Raw genomic sequence first — 16,671 nt, 5'->3', positions numbered from 1 at the left:
ACATCAATCTTTCCTTCTGGAGTGACCAGTATATCATCCGATATATTCTTTCTCATTCTACAGAATCTTGCTATATGACCCAGTTTGTTGCAATGATAGCAAACCATTCTAGGTGCTCTCCAAGGTCCATAATTCATGTTTCCATTCTTCCTTCTACATGTTGCAGCACTGTAACCATTACCATGATAGATCAAATAGGTTGCTCTCCATCCGGTTTCCACTTGATAGCCATTGTTACCTGACTGATGATTATAGGTATTAAACTGGTTTGGATTCCAGATCCCAGAGGGTTCAAGAAAAGTTCCTTGAATCCTTTGAGGATTCCTTCCAATGTTCTGCATGATAGACCTGCATTCAAATTCTCTATGCACAAACTTGTTGCATGCATAAAAATTTCCATTGAATCTATTGGATCTAGGCTTATTTTTAGAAAGTAAGGAAAGTAATTGTAAGCCTTGTTTCTACATACATTAGCAGTATGTCCTTCCTTGAGACAATTAAAGCAAACAACTTTGAACTTTTTCTTACCTTTATCCTTTGGTGTCGGTTGCTTCTTTGATGCTCCATCTTTTTCTCCATAGGTCTCACCTTCCTCATAACCAGAAAAACCAAATCAAGTGGTATTCTTCACCGGTTTTGCTGATTCAAGCTTTTGTTCTAGCTTAACAATGCTCTTATTGAATTTGACAAGTATTTCCTTTGACTCAATGATTTCTTTGGAAATAGCAGCATTGGATTCCTTTAAGGTTGCATTCTCATAAATAGCCATGTTTAGTTCACCTTGCATTTCTTCTTTTTCCACTTTACTCTCTTGGAGGAGAGCGGTAAGTGCACTAATTTTTTGCTTCAACTTGGAGATCTCATGATCTTTGCCTTTTACCAGATCTTCAGCTTTTCTCTAGTTCTCAAGCTCTTGACACATCCTAATAGTTAGTCCTTCAAGTTCCCTTCTTAGGTTGGCATTAGACTCATTCATTTTTTTAACTTCTTCAACTAGGGCTTCCATGTCCGCTTCGTCAGAGGAACTGTTTTCAGTTAGTTCCATTAGTTTCTCAGCATGCTCTCTTGTTTTTGCTAGAGAGGCTTTATATTTGACTTTGAGTTCATCAAAGGATTTCTCAGTCTGAGTGAGATGATGAGTAAGTTCCCTCATAGTGTATTCCCCCATATCTCCTTCCAAGTGGTTAGACTTATAGAAAGGTTGGCTCTGATACCAATTGATGAATACTAAGAGGGGGGGTGAATTAGTGTACAAATAATTACTAAACTTAAACACTTAAATAGTTTAGCAATAAACCGGTATAACGGTTTTACTAACAAACCGTTTAATACAAATGCAAACCAAACAATAAATAAGGCATTCACCCATAGAAGCACAATCACCATAACACAAGAGATTTTGACATGGAAACCCAAATGGGAAAAACCACGGTGAGATGAAACTCACAAGTAACTATCTGCAGAATAGTAACCAGACCGGTTAAGGTCAGACCGGTTAAGGTCATACAATGTTCTTCACCAAAACAGATCCTGGTAGGAATCTCAATCTTTGTTAGGAGATAAGTCTGATTAAAGACTACCTTGTGAGAGGATTTCAGATCCATAGTTATGAAACACCTTGTTAGAGGATTTGCAAAGGCTTTTCTGGGCCTACCCGGTTAAGGGTTTTAGACTTGTTGAAGATGTGAGTAATCAACAAGTGAATGATCTAGCAAATAGCACAGTCTGCTTGGTTAGATCCATGATAGCTCATTGCTAATACATTTCAGCATTACTTCAGTCTTCAGTAAATCCACACTCTGTTATAGCACACAAACTCGATCTTCTCTTCTAAGATCGCACATCCAAAAACTCATCAACGACACAAAACCCTAACGGCTATCGCTACTAAGACCCTAGACATGATGTCCTTAAAAAAGGAATCTGATTTCATGTCGGTCCAATAGGATTACATTGAAATTTCCTAGGTTTAGTGCATCTGGACACATTTGGTAACACGACACAAAATCACCGTCAAAGTGTCAGTGGATGGTAACTCATCACAGAGTAATACTGGTTCAAACATTAAACCGATTATCGGTTGACAAAAATGAAGACTGGGAAAATGATAACTACCACTTCAGTTCCTTCATACCGCTTGAGATCCTTGAACCGTTTGAGGTCTTCATACCACTAGAGATTGGTAAACACTTTCTGCAAAACATCGATAGCCTAAAGACTATAATACATAATACCGGTTTGGAACACATATCAGTTGACCATAACTTATCAATAACAATCACAACATCATTATAAAAAATGCCAACACTAAGTATTCCTCAAAAACTGCAAGATTAAAGCAATATAGGAATGTTGTTTGGTATGCTATAGAAGCTTTTGATGCCTTTTCAATTGATTGGATTGAAAGGAGTAAGAATATGATGAAAATTTTTATTGATAATGTGGCCTTCAAATAATTTGATGAGACACTTGTGGGTATATCAGAAATAGAAATAAAGACTAGGCCATCAGTACTAGATAATGTCACTAATTGGCATATTTTTAGAGATGACATAGATTTGTTAAATTTTTTACAATGCATAGATGGTTATGAATCTCAGATAATTGGTTGTGACTCTCTAATTCAAGTTGTAAATGATAAGAGAATAGTCTTTGGAAATGAATTTTTCCAATTGAAAACAAATAAAATCCCTAGGGGACCAGATGCAGTAAAAATAATATTTGATTTGGAAATGATAGAAATCGTATAAAAGCCACTCCCACCAAAAATGAGGAATTAGAGGAGATCAACTTACGAAATGACACATCTCCAAGAAAGGCCTATATTGGGAAAATGATGAGTGCTAATATCATATCTAAGCTTATAGCACTACTAAGGAAGTATAGGCATGTCTCTTCATTGTCCTATGATGATTTAAAAGTTTAGAGGGAGGACCTTTTCCAACATGAGATTCCCCTAAAGCCAGATGCTAAACCTTTCAGAAAAAAGAAAAGGCCAATAAACCCAAACATAGCTCCTAAGATGCAAGAAGAGATCACTAAGTTGTAGGATGGGGGAATCATTAAACCTATCAGACACTCAACTTGGGTCTCCAATCTAGTCCCCGACAGGAAGAAGAATGGAAACATTAGACTATGTGGATTTTAGAAATTTAAATATTTTGTCATTGGAGGATAACTATCCAATACCCAACATGGATGATATGTTGCAAAAGGTTACTATCTATGAGCTTCTATCCATGATGGATTGATTTTTCAAGTTATAATGGGGTTAAAGAAAAATAATTAGAACAATATATGACTGCATTTACCACCCCTTGGGGAACATATGTTTATCTTAGGATGCCATTTAGACTAAAAAATGCAGAAGCTACATTCCAAAGAGTTATGGATGTAGCATTTGTAGGATTAATTAACTCTATCTTGGTTGTAAATCAGGATGATTTAATAGCTTATTCCAAGAAGACAAAGGATCATTGTTTGTATTTGCAAAGGATTTTTGATAGGGAATTGAAATTTGGCATTTATTTGAATCCAAAAGAATGTGCCTTTGAGGTAGTTGAAGGAAAACTCCTAGGGTATATAGTATCAAAGGAAGGAGTAAGAATTGATCCTGAAAGGGTGGAAGCTATAGACAAGATCCCTATTCCAAGAATAGTGAAATACATTTAGTCCTTTTTTGGGTAGATCAATTTTGTAAGAAGGTTCATTGTGAACTTTGCAGAGATTGTTAAACCCATTTCCAAGATGTTAAAAAAGAATATTATTCTAACATGGGATGATCAAGCAATTCAAGATTTTCAAGAAATAAAAAGGGCAATCAAAGAGGCACTTGTCCTCATTTCTCCTGATTTCAATAGGCCTTTCAAAAAAAATTCTTTTGCTTCCTATCGTACTATTGTTGTTGTCCTACTCCAAAAGAATCCACAAGGACATGAACAACCCATTGTATTCTTTAGAAAATCTTTACAAGCAACATAACTGAAGTATGACTTGGTTGAAAAGCACACTTATGCACTTGTCAAATCTATTAAGACCTTTCAGCCCTATTTAATAGGATCCCAAATCATTGCTTATTTCCCTAATGTTGCAATAAAAGATGTCTTTGTGCAAACAAATACAACTAGAAGAAGATGTAGATGGATTTTAATAGGATTTAAGAATTTAATATTGATATTCAGATTACAAAGATTCCCAGAGGGTAGGGTTTGGCTAAACTAATGACTATAGAAAATTTGTAGGCAGCACAAGTCAATAAGGATCATATTATCAACAATTGGGTATGCAACTTGGAAACTTTTCCTTGGTATTATGATATTATTGCTTATTTTAAAAATGGGGATTTCCTATCTCATTTCACTCATAATCAGAAAAGGAAATTGAAGTTGCAAGCACAAAAGTATGTCTTTCTTCATAGTGATTTTTATTGGAAGAATAGGGATAGAATTATTTGGCTTTGTTTAGATGAATAACAAGCAAAGAAAGTTTTAGAACAGATGCACCAAGGAGTATGTGGAGGCCATTACACTGCCAAACCTAGAGCTAGATATTATTGGCCCACTTTATTTGCCGATACATACAATTTGGTCTAGAGATCCGAAGCATGTTAGAAGTTTTTCAGGAAAGTTGAAGTTCTTTGGTGCCTAGCCTCTCAGGCATGTTTTATCAAAAGCTCTTTTCTATCAGTGGGGGATTAATTTTATAGGAGAAATAAGTCAACCATCAAGCAGAGGACATAAATGGATCTTAGTAGCCACAAACTACTTCACTAAGTGGATTGAGGTAATCCCTCCTAGGAAGGCTACAAGAAGAGTGGTTATGTACTTTCTTATTGATAACATTATTACTAGGTTTGGTGTTCCTATTAGACTTGTGATGGACAATGCAATATTCTTTAGATCAAAGGAGTATGTTCATTTTTATTAATCTTATAGTATACATGTATCTGATTCCACACCTTACCATCCACAAGGAAATGGACAAGCTAATTCTAGTAATAAAAGCATAATGAAGATCATAAAAAGGGTCTTGGATGCAAACAAAAAGGCATGTGATTCAAAATTAAGGATTGCTCTACAAGATGATAGAGTGACTGTTAAGAAAGCTACTAGTAGTACACCTTTTGAGTTAGTCTATGAGACAGATACAAGGCTACTAGTCAACAATATGTTGCTTGTTTACAAATTCATTCAAAGCCATAATACCAATAAATCTAACCCAATGCAAGAAAGGATGATGCAAGTCATAGAGCTTGATGAGAAAAGAAGAAATTCTCATAAAAAGAACTTGAAGCAACAACAACTCAAGTATTTGTTTGATAATATGACTGTTTAGAGAACTTTTAAACTTGGTGATATTATCTTAATGTGGAATGCCAGAGATTAGGACAAGGCTAAGCATGGAAATTTGAGGCATTATGGCTTGCTCCTTATCTGGTAATTGATAATCATGGGTTGGATTGATATATCCTGCAAGATGTAGATGGGGAAAATTTGGAGTTGTCTATGCATGGGTAGTATTTGAAGAAGTTCTTTAGTTAACCCCCCTTGAAATTGCCTTGTACATAGCATATATACTCTCTTTTGTTTTACTTTTTGTGCCTAGTCTGCGTTCCCAGAGTTCTGGACTCTCATGATAACCTAGTATGTTATATGTCCCCAACTAGAGCCACTATTTGGATATATTTTAAAAATCTCTATCTAATATGGTTTAAGGTTTTTACCCTTTGCCTAATTCTAAATCTAAAACCCTAAACCCTGATGGCTCCTTCTTGCTTCATTTTCTTTTTGTTCCGATTAAGCGTTGACCTTCAATAGCCAGTTTCCAATGCCTTAAGTTATCACTTAAAGCCTATTTTAACATTCCATGACTGGCCCCCACTTGCTAGTTGTTTGGTCCACTCTTTTCTTTTATTTCACTTATCACCCTGCATCTCTAGTGAAATATATAGTTTACATCCTTACATGGTTGCATGATTAAACCAAAAGGCTAATCTAAGATAACTCTGTGTCCCTGCCCTCCTATTTGGCACATGGGCCCCGCTTGAACAAGTCATGTTCCATGTGGACCAATCAACTCTCGCCTAGTGGATACCCATGAACACATTGATAAGTCTGATAAAGTTAATTACACTATCCCACTGCTTATGTGATGGGTAGGTATTGCTCAAAGTGATTGTATGTGCATATGATTGAGTAAGTGATTGACATATGGAAAATAGGATGACATTGAATGCATGGGCTAATGAGAAAAGGAACACCTGGCTGCCTATTCCATGTAGTAAGATTGTGCGTCCCATTATGTCATCATTAGGAATAATTAAAGATAGATACCTTCAAAACAAATCAAGGGCTGAAATACTTGCATGATTATGTGGAGATGTGCGACCAAGATAATTCCATAGTGCCGAGAGGAAAATGGTGAATAAAAAACAATAAAGTTTGTATGTGTCAAATTTTTATTCATCACCAACTAACCAGGAGTTTCTTGTTGGGGCCCCAACGTTCAAATATGAAATGTAACAACTACCTCCTACCATCACACCAGCATATGTGCCTGTAGTAAATGACCCAATTGCCTGTTGTCATTCAGGTTTCTCCAGTTATATTAGCACTGAATTTTCTCAAGTTCACATTTATACTATTATGTACATGCTTTGAATTCTTCTATGTTTCTTTGCTATCAAAATTAAGGGTTTTGCATATATTTTTCTCTCCATGTGCTATATCTTTTCTGTTGATTCTTGTATGTTCATTGGCTATGCATAAGAATTCAAACTTTTGAGATTGTAACTTGAACTTGATTTAGGAGCTAGTTTTTTCTTCCCTAGCAATATCTAGTAAACCTTGTAAAGGGGAAAATTAGGTGACTTGGCAATTTGCAATATGGAAGGAGAAATCACCAAATCACTTATTTTTGCTTAGATGGGGAGATGCCTTTAGATTAAGAATAGAGGGGAAAGTCCACTAGATTCAATCACTAATCAGATTAGGATTGTATACTAAGTAGATTGATTGAGATGAAATGTGTTTGACCCTGTTTTATAAGTTGACTAGTTGAATTAAGACTAGGTGCTAGAAATGAAGACAAATTTGAGAAAACAATGAGTTGTAAACTTGGGATTTCATCATGCACTTGGATCTGAGAAGTATGAGATGATTTAGAACTACTCTGTGAAAACTATCAAAAATAGTAGGGACCATGTGTAGAGACTAGGATGCCCTCCTCTTGGTCCTCCAAAATTTCCTATCGCCAAAAAGTGTTTTTCTATCTCTGTATTTGAAGCTCATCTCGAAAGATACAACTACACACCTATTTTCTACACAGAAGAAAAGGGAAATATGGTGGGGATAGGGGTTTTCCTTAGGTCAAACCCTAGTTTTTGAATTAGCCAAGTGGTTGAAATAATGTAATTGAAATGACTGAAAATAGAAATCCTCTTCTTTGAGGGGATGTTGAATTGACGAAAAATGAAATGCTTATACCTCCTTGTGAATTTTTTCTTTCCTCCACATGTAATTAGGAAATAATGAATTAGGATGATGATCTCCTCTTCAATGCTTGAAATCTTGACTCTATTGTTGCTCCAAATCTTGAAGGAAGATTGAAAAATGCTCAATTTCTCTTGAATGCTTGGATGCTTGATCTCTTGAATTCTCAATGCTTTCTCATGAATGTAATGGACATGTGTGGATGTTAAAATGAGAGAGGAAATCCCTCTTATATACTTGCCTGAAGGGAACATGAATTAATTTTCCAACATGAGCCGGCATGGAGGGGGTTTTTCCTACTCAAATTTGAGATAGGCCAGGGGGTCCAAAATAAGTCCCCATTAGGGAGGACTAGGGTACCACACCCTATTTTGGGGTAGGACCAAGGTGGAAATGAGGTGCATCTTTGAGATAGATGGTGTTTATGACATGTATGAGCATAATTAGGTGTCTGATCAAGCCAATGGGCACAAACACTAAGGCAAAGACCCAAATGTGGTAAAAAATTACAAGTGGTGAAATTTTAGGGTGCTAGATTTAGCCCCCACTTTAGCTAGAGTATGAGATTATGAAAATAATCGCAGTAAAGTATGAGGAGTTCAAATTGAAATAATTTCACCATGTCAAAGAGGCAAGATACGCCAAGCCCCTAGTGGACTTTAGGATCTTATGACTTCAATGATAAGGCAAAAGGGAAGATCATGAAAGAGAGAACCATAACTAAAAATAAGAAGGTTCTCTTACTATGAGTCATGAAAAGAAAAAAAATACCAAAAAATTACAAAGCAAAGATAAAGTTCACTAAGTAACTTTAAGTATCAAGAGAGACAATCATGAGCATAGTGTATGCCCCCATGTTAAAGCGATTGCACACACCTTGTCGGGAGTAATTCCTTTAAGGTAGGATACACCCAAAAAATACAAGCATGTTATTGCAATAATTTAGGCCCCAAGAGAGGACAAATCAAAGGGTAATGAACAAAAAACACAAAGCACAAGGTGGCTTCACTTAACTCTGGGGTAAGTATGCTTTTTATGATAACTAATGTATATCATGTATATGTTTGTGCATAGAAATTTACTCATCCCCCAAAGAAAGGAAAACACCATGGAAGAAGGGAACACGTGTCTTTTGAGTCAACATGGAAGAGACCAAAAGAGATCTCAATGCTTTGCATCATCCTCAAGTAGACAACATGAGGGACAAAAAATAGAAGAATAAGAAAACAAATAGAAGAACGAATCCATAGTGCTAATGAAGCTAATCAAGCATGTCATCTTCCCCTCGATCTTGTTGATCATTGTTTTGAGAAGTTAGACAACATGCTAGAGGAGCCACATCGAGCATAGTAGATGAATCTATCACAAGTACCAAACAAGGACCATGCTCTAATAATGAGTCACTTTGTTCGTTACAAGGAGCTAGGATTAATGCTTTCAAAAAATTTGCAGATAAATCATGTCAACACCAACATATTCATATTCATCATCAAAAATATTAGGATCAACATTTTCATCATGAACAATATTTTCACCTATTTCTTCATCAAGATTAATAAAAATAGGAGCTCTAAGATGAATAGAACCTAAACCATCAATTGTCTTAAGCATTTTGCATCTTGGAGAATTACGTTGAACATATTGTTTAGGAGAAAGTGGAATCATGTTAATAGTTGGTATTTTAGGAGAAGAAATGGTTTGGGAAGCAACTTCATGAGCTCTAGCACAACATCTTCATCGGTGCTCTCTTGCACAAGGGTTTCACCTAGTTTTAGTTGAAGGCTTAGGTTCATCAAGTATAGGCTTCATCTCTTCTTTTAGGGAAGGATGAAAGGGTTGAGGTCTTTTAGTTTTCACAATAGGAGAGGTCGGTCGCTTCTCTTTGTAAGATGAAGGAGGAGGAATCACACCATATAAAGGAGGAATGGGAGGTGTAGGAAGGAGACCGAGTCCATCATGAGGAGAAGGAATAGGTCTACCCTTAGCTTGACATTTGGGAGGAGGAGCATTTCTATCCTTGGGAGGGAGAACAAACTCATCCATGGGAGAAGGAAATGATGTCTATAATACCCTAAAAATGGTCATCTAAACCATGAGCCCCTAATCTCGACAATATCACCAAGGTCCTAACCAAAGGCAATTAAATAAATCTTGAGCACATAATTAATTTCTAAAATCATCAATATCACATGGCAAATTAATCGACCAATATTAATTAAATATTTATTTAATTAATTGATCATTCCAAGTAGATCATTTTTAAACAATTATCCTATTTATTTTATTGAATATCCTAGCATATTTAATGAAATTAATCAATTTGCCATCAAATCTTCAAAAAAGGAATTAATTGACCAAAAAAGAATTAAAATTTGAGAAAAGAAATCAATTGGAGATAATCTTGAAAAACAAATTAAAATTTGATAAATAATCTCAAAGAAAGAAAATAAAATAATTAAATATTAAAATTGAATGAAATAGAGAATAAATCATTTTTTTCCTGATTTTATCTTAATTTTAGTTCAATTTCCTTTAAAACTGAGAAAAAGCATCCAATCACATCAATTCACCTGGATTGTGCTTCCTCTTGGAAAATCTTGACCGCTCATCATCATTTGATCTTAGCCTTTGGTTTCTTTCTGAATTTTCTATAAATTTAGGCTCTCATCTCTCATTCAAGGATCCTGGAGAATATATTGTTATTATGCTATCATTGCTCTAGATTCATTGAGAATTTGCATTGAGATATTGCATATTAGTTGTTTCATATTACTTAAATCATTTAGCTTAAATATTCATATATTGCTTAAATCATGTTAGATTAATCTTGCATATCTAGCTTAAATCTTGCATTCATTTAGCTTAAATCCATGCTCATATAGATTAAAAATCCTTCATTTAGGTGTTTTCTAGTCACTGGATAGCTTAGCAATCTGAGGGCAATCTAAACTTGCATCTACTAGAAGGCAATAGGTCTCTTTGTAATGATTTATTATTCAATGATTATTGATTTACTAGCCATGCATCTAATGACATAATTGAAGTGTTGTGTATTCCAGATACAGATACAGGTCCACTTTTCACACACACATTTTTGGCACCCATCATGGGGCACAAAATTCAATACTTCAGCCTCAAAATTATTTTTTTAATCCTGCAGGTTTCGTCCGTACAATCTTTGTGAAATATCGTACGAGTGGTATTACTGTATTGTACGATATTCTATCAAAGTCTCTATTTTATCATACGAACCAGTAAATGGACTCGTACGAAATTCTATTCTAAATATGTGATTTTGTCTTTTGTCATTTCATGCTTAGTTCTAACTCGTACGATAAAAGGATTTCGTCATTTTATTTTGTGAGAATTAGCATACGATGTTGTATTCTGTTGGGTTAAAACAAGTTTCATTCTTCAGGTTTTCTGTCCAATTTTGATTAAATTGACGCTAACCCTGAATTGCCTTCAGTGTGCCTGATATTTTCATAGCCTAAACCAGCTTCCTGCAGAACGCTAGTCAAAGAATTTACCAATCAAACATACGCTTATCAATGAATAAAACAACATGACTATTGATGCATTGTTTTTGTAGGTTGCCTAAAGAGAATCCATCGTGTATTCCTTAAATTTATTTTTAGGCACCTAACTTGCTATCTTCTTAAAGAACAAATCTGTATTTTGTGTTTTAAGAGAATTTTGAGGTGGGAGAGTATGCTCTTGTCTATATAGACAATCAGAAATCCCGACCCTTGAGGCATTTTCTTTAAGTTTGAGATTTGCATATCTTTAGCAGGTCTGCCCTCCCGAGGAGCTAATAACTCTGTAGCCATTATGGCTGGTGAGAGGGGAATGACTCAAGTGGGAATGGCTAAATGCCAAGTACTCCAACCCACTATAAAAAAAACATGATTTGATGAAAATCAAGTCAACGACAGTGCTCAGAAATAGCTCTCCTCTATACCTTCAGGTATATTAAATCTTGGTTTTCAAGAAGCTACTCGGTTCACCTCTGAAAGGTTGATAATATTTATGCAAGAGAGATAGTAACTCTCCCAAGACACTTTCCATATCATACCCCCATTAGCATTTGGAGTTGGCTAATATGGTGTTGAGAATCCATTGCGTGAGATTCAGGGACCGTATACTAATTAGCTATTAGGTGTGTACCTAAGTCAGCAAGCAAATATTTTCTTCTCTAAGACAACATCCATAAGGTTTGCATGCTGTGATTGAAGTTATTATTTGTATTGCATGTTTTCTGTGTTTTCATCCCTGAAATTGAAATTGGAATACCAAAAATGGAGAAAAGAATACCAAAAAACTCAGTGATAAACTCTGTCAGTGTCAAAAACTAGTCTTCATCAGTCAGTGAAAACTCAATCTGCCTCAAAACTGGTCATACTCAATCATCAAAAACTCAGAATTTAATCTCTGTCTAGACATAGTCATATGAGCCTTTTGTTTTATCATTTTGCTTCATATTCTATGTCGTATGATATTCCATCAATCCTAACAGTCTGTCGTTTGAGCCTTGTTTTTGTGTCGTACGATACCTGATTATCTGTCATCCTGTTTAGGGAATTGTCATTTTGTCCTTCATTTTGTGTCGTACAATAACACATTGCATTGAACAGTTTGTTGTTTAAGACATACCCATCTATCGTACGGTCTTAGGTAGCAACTCATACGAAATAGTACTCTCATTTTCCTGAATCTATTACATTGTCATCTAGTCCTAGAAAACCTGTCATATGAATCTTTGATTTTGTCAATCCAGAATAGCCAAACTTGCCTAAAATAGTCTACATCGAGCCTAAAAATGGTTATCATCCTCCTGAGCATAAACAACCTTGATAGTGTACCCCTTCCATTGCATTGCATTATTTTGTTGATAATCTCTAAGCTAGTTCAAACAACATCTTATCAAACCTAAGTTAACTTAGATAACGTCTTACACAGGATAGATCATTCCTAAAACTAGACCAGATCCTAGTTACTTCACTCAATCACTACGTTAAATGAACAACTAGCTACAATTTGATCTTGACTTCTGCAACACATCGAGCTCTCGATCTCGTCGGTTATAATGCCCATTCAAACTAGAAGTTCTCGTAGTAAAACAGACAAAGGAAAAGAAACTCCCTTTTCATCAAACGATAATCCATTCTTTGTGGAAAACCTTGTCTCAAATAAACCATCATTGTCACAAATATCAATTTACGATCTACCAATCTCTGGTTAGCCCCTATCTCCCACCATATCTAGAGAAAGGCAGGAAGGACAAGATTCTAAACACAAAACTTATGATGACATCAGTATCCATGATACCAATAGTGATTCCTCATCAATTGAATCTGAAGCCTTTGAACCTCCAGAAAAAGATATTGATAAATTTCAAAAGGATAAAGACTTTCGAAAAATGATGAAGGTTATCATGGCTAGAGAAAAAGAAGACTATTTCCTAGAACTAGCAAAACAAAACAATATTCTCTAGACACAATATGCCCATTCCCATTTGACAAAAACCTCTACATGCCTCCATTCCCCTCAAACATACAAATGCCTAAGTTTGACAAATATGACATAAATACAGATCCTCAAGATCATTTTAGAGAATTTTGTGCTTTATGTATGGAGTTCATGCACGACCAAATGTATCTCATGCACCTTTTCCCAAGAAGTTTAGGGGGGCAAGCTATGGAATAGTTCTCAAGTCTACCTATGGGAATAAAAACTTTTGAAGAATTAATCCAACTATTTCTACAACAATACTCTTATTAAATTCATCACCTAGTCACTATGATAGAGCTTTGCAATACCAAACAAAAAATAGGAGAACCCTTCCTCACTTTTCTCCAACAATGGAGAAAGATGTTCTCTAGATATTCACGAACAATTCCAAATTTTGAGAAAATGGATATCTTTGTGAACAACTTAATCCCTGAATTGAAATGCAATGTCTAGATGCAAGTACATCCTTCATTCAACAAAATGGTAGATAATGCCCTCAGAATGGAAGATGTGCTTATAAAAAAGGGAGATATATCACTTTGGAAAGAGACATCACAAGGTTCTAGCTCTAAAGAAAAGAACAAATACTGGAAGTACGACAAAGATAACAACATAAATGTTGTTAATGATGGAGTGGTAGACAATGTTAAGGAAAAAATAAAATCCATCATATTTAACTTGGCTAGTGGCACACAAGCACTCAAGGCAACTGATTCTGCAACAGAAAATCCTTCGAAGAAAGGAAGAGAATGGTTTAAGGAGAAACCTTGGCTTTCAAAGCCTAAGCATGAGTTTACTCCTCTAGATGAATCATATGAATCGACTTTTAAAACTTTATTGGAAAATAAACTGATAAGATTGCCAAACAATTATAGACCATATGATCTAGAAATTAAATCCAAAAGGTAGAGAGAAAATGAATACTGTGACTACCATCGGAACAAGGGACATAGCACAAACAACTGCATGAAACTCCGACATGAAATTCAAGATCTCATCGACGTTGGAAAGATCATTGTTTGAAATCACGTGACTAATGTTGATCATAAGGCCTTTAAAGATCCCTTACCAACTTATGAACAAGGAGATTCCTCAAAATCCAAGGGAGGTGCTAGAGTCATTTATACCTACACTAACAATGATAATGTGATCAACATGATTAAATCTTCCCAGCATGAATATTGCAATATGATCATAATCAAAGATAAACAAAATCAAACACAAATTGCTAATGTTGTGACCCACACTCAAAAGAAGGTTTCTCTCCAAGGAGCTAGTTCCTCAACTTTTGATCAAACAACATCAAACCTACCAACTCCTCCAAATAGACAAACAGACAAAATCACAGCCAAATCAAAATAGTTGGCTTCATCATCCTCTCCTTGTTATAATATGTTGAACAATTGAAAAGAACTAACGCTCAAATCTCCATTTTGGAACTGCTTAAGATCTCTTCTGCTCATAGAGAGATCATGGACAAGGATTTGCTCACCACTAGTATCTCTAAAGATTTAGACGTAGATCAGTTTCAATCTATGGTGGGTCACCTGACTTCACCTCATTACCTCGCTTTCTCCAAAGAAGATGATAACTCACTAAGTCACCTGCATAACCAGCCATTACACATCAAAGCTATGATCCATAAACATCAAGTTAAAAGTGTTTTGATAGATGGCGGTGCTGGGTTGAATATCTGTACCTACAATCTATTGACATAGCTAGGATTTTCTGAAAATTTCATTGATAAAATAAAGAAAATACCAATCAAAGCTTATGGTGAAGAAGAAGGAACCTCTAAAGGTTTGGTACTATTACCAATCAGAGTAGGACCTGTAGAAAGAGATGTCATTTTTCAGGTCCTTGACCTTCCTCTTTCATATAACATCTTACTGGGTAGGCCATGGATTCATGAAATGAAAGCAGTGCCATCTACGTATCATCAGTGCTTGAAATTTCCTTATAATGGAGTTGAAGTCAGTATTCCTGCTGATACAAGCTATACCTACAATGCATTAACATAGAGTGCTGATGCTTTTGTTCCTCATAATCGAGCAGTCTCTACAGCTAAAAGTTCAGAATCTTTGTTGAAAGATTTAGAGAAAAAATTGAGAATCACAAACATCGACATGGATGGCTACATGATAGAGCTTGTACTCTCACTAATGTCTCTTCCTCCATCACCAAGATAGTTGGGAAAACCATCAGAATTTATGAAGCCACAAATTTCCAATCCAAAAGTCATTTATGATGGTCTCTTTATACAGTCCTCTACTTCCCTTGCAGATGAAATAGAAGAGGATGCTACTCTCAAATGGATTTTCAAAGAAGATAGTGCAAACAAAGAAATACAAAATTGTGAGGTCTCCCCGACACAATATGGTCCAAGATATAAGATGCTTCAATGCATGGGATATTCAGGTATTGGTCCTCTAGGAAAGCATCAAGAAGTTATTGTTGAACCTATTTAGTTACAAACTAAGTCTGCAAATGATAAAGTTGGACTAGGATACGATCCAAGAAAGTCATCAGATTAGAAATGTACTCCTTACCATCAACCTAAGTGGAGGAAAAGGGTACTACCTTCAACACCACAGGAAATTAATACTCAACAAACTTAGGACGAGTGTGATGATGAACAAGATGAATTGCCATCCCAGAGAGAGGAAGCAGATGGTAATCAAGTTTTGATCGTATCAACTATAACACTACAGGAAGTAGAAATCCCAGAGGATATAAGAGAAGAAGTATACAAAATCAGAGAATTGTTTGTACCACTGAACATTCCAGTCACATATACTGGCAAATAACAAGTAGAGGATTCTGAAACTGATTCAAATGAGTATGAATGGGGTCCAAACCATCTCTCAGACAAATCTACTATAGAATCCCCTAAAGAATCCAGTGATATTGCAGATGACACACAAGAGTTGATATGCTTAAAAATGCAAAAGGAAATAGAAGAAATTAGACTAAAAATACAAGACTATGAACAAAAGATGGAGGAAGAAAGGACACAAGAAATTTCTTCACCTACTAACTCTCCCATTAATGAGATAGGACAAATCAGGTATGGAACTACAAAAGAAGAATTAGAAGCTACAGAAGTAGGACCAATCATCAATCCAGAGGAAGCTAAATGGAACAGATGACAAGGATTAACAGAACCATCAAGGTTATGTCCACAAGTGTGTCAAATACAAGTGATCAATGAACCAAATCATGAAGGAACTTTTAGCATCAAGGATGTAGGTATTTATACTATATATATTTTTACTAAACCACTTGAAGATGAGTCAGAAACTTCAGCTTATGACTCTGATAACTTAGACATAAGCTCTATTTATAACAACTATTCAACAAAACATTATCACTACTCTGTCATGAATGTTGAGATGCTATCTGCTGAACCTGTTACTGTCACACCATGGTATGTAGTCCAGTCTGAAGTAGGGGAGGATGCTAGAAGTAGGTTGGTTGGGTTAGGTCCAATAAATACTAACATAAATTTCAATATTCGTGTTGTAACTCTTCCTGGTCTCGCGACACCTACACAAGGTAGTCTTCTAGAACTCGACTAGTCGGTCCGAAGTCATGATGATAGTACCATGAACTCCCTTGGACTTGTTCAAACTTTATCTTTGATACATCCTGAACTGATTGACAGTACTCT

This window comes from Cryptomeria japonica, chromosome 7 (genome assembly GCF_030272615.1).
Source record: "Cryptomeria japonica chromosome 7, Sugi_1.0, whole genome shotgun sequence".
Lineage (NCBI taxonomy): Eukaryota > Viridiplantae > Streptophyta > Pinopsida > Cupressales > Cupressaceae > Cryptomeria > Cryptomeria japonica.
Note: the sequence above shows the minus strand (reverse complement) of the source record.